The following is a 1,545-nucleotide window of genomic DNA, read 5'->3' on the forward strand; positions in this document are numbered from 1 at the left end:
TTTCTTTCAAATTTAAAAATTAAAATTATAAAGATAAATATTAAGACAAATAAGAAAATAAAGTAAAAAGTAACGTAAATTAAAAAAAAAAGCTTACGATAAATTAATATAAAAACTTATATAAAAACAAAATTAATAAGGCAAAATATAAATAAATTAACAAAGTAAAAATTAAGTTAAAAGATAAAAAAAGAGTTTATCAGAAAAATAAAAAATCTTTAATAAAAATTTAAACCATAGTGAGGCAAAAAGAAATTCTATGTCTATTTATTTATATAAATTGATCAAAAATCGAAAAAAGAAAAAAAATTTTAGAATTTGTTTCAATTTTCATTTTCTTTCTTTTTTTTGAAAATATTTGACGTTTGGGTAACCTCAAATGCAGTCTTTGTCTGCATTTTAATAAATTTCTTTTTATACTTTAGCATTGATAGAATTCAGCAGATACCTATTGTTTTTGCATTAAATGACTCATTTTAACTCTCAATTCATTTCTGTTACAATAGAATTCAATTCCACTTGTATCAAATTTTAAAATTTTTTTTAAAAAAGAACGAAATGAATTAAAAAAAATTATTAAGTTTAAAAAAATTGAAAAACCGATATGCTACTTCTTCTAAAATTTTCAAATCGATATTCGGAAATTGAATTATAACGATGTAAACTCAAAATAATATTAATAATAATTTCGCAATAAAAAGAAATTCCCATGGCATCGTTTGTCTTCCTAATTGATAAAATAATAACCTCTAATTAACTTCGAATGAATGGATATTCGTACAAAAAACCAAACAAAATACTTAAAGGGTTAATCTAAATTAATTATTAATTAAGTTACGAAACTAGACACAACGAACTAACTTAAAGAAACATACTTTATTTTTCTCGACGTATTTGGATTTTTAGCACTCAAAATATGGGTGGTCAGAATCTGGAACAAAAATCTCCGCTATCTGAAAAAGTTCTCATGGTTTGGTCATTAGAGCGATAGAGTGTCTCATAGTGTTCATTTCGACATAACTGAAATTTTTTTAAATGCATGAAAAACTTTTTCCAAAAAAATTTATAGAATTCGCTTATCCAAAAATAATTTCATGCAAAAAATATATTTTTTAAAATTATTTATTTTTTTATTGCTATTATTTAATAATTTAACAAAAATTCTGATTGTAAGTTGTAAGTTATGCATGTTTTTACATGAGAACAACTATGTGGTTTTAAATGATAAAATAAAATTGAACAAAATCGGCAAATTAGTCCATTAGAGATAAAAATCTTAAAATACGACCTTTTTTGAAATTCCACACCTCAGAAATTATTTAATTGATATCATTCAAATTTTAAGTTTTGTCAATCAAAAATATACACTTAAAAATAATGCAAAAATATGTGTCATTTACAATCGAAAATGTTTTGAACCACCATTAATCAAAACATAAAACAATTTATTTGTTAAAAATTATTTCTTTGCATGAAATAATCATTAGAGGTACGTTTCTATTTTTTAATTATACACAATGAGACTAGTTATTTGTAAGAACTAAA

The sequence above is a fragment of the Parasteatoda tepidariorum genome, chromosome 6 (assembly GCF_043381705.1).
Source record: "Parasteatoda tepidariorum isolate YZ-2023 chromosome 6, CAS_Ptep_4.0, whole genome shotgun sequence".
In the NCBI taxonomy this organism is placed as follows: domain Eukaryota; kingdom Metazoa; phylum Arthropoda; class Arachnida; order Araneae; family Theridiidae; genus Parasteatoda; species Parasteatoda tepidariorum.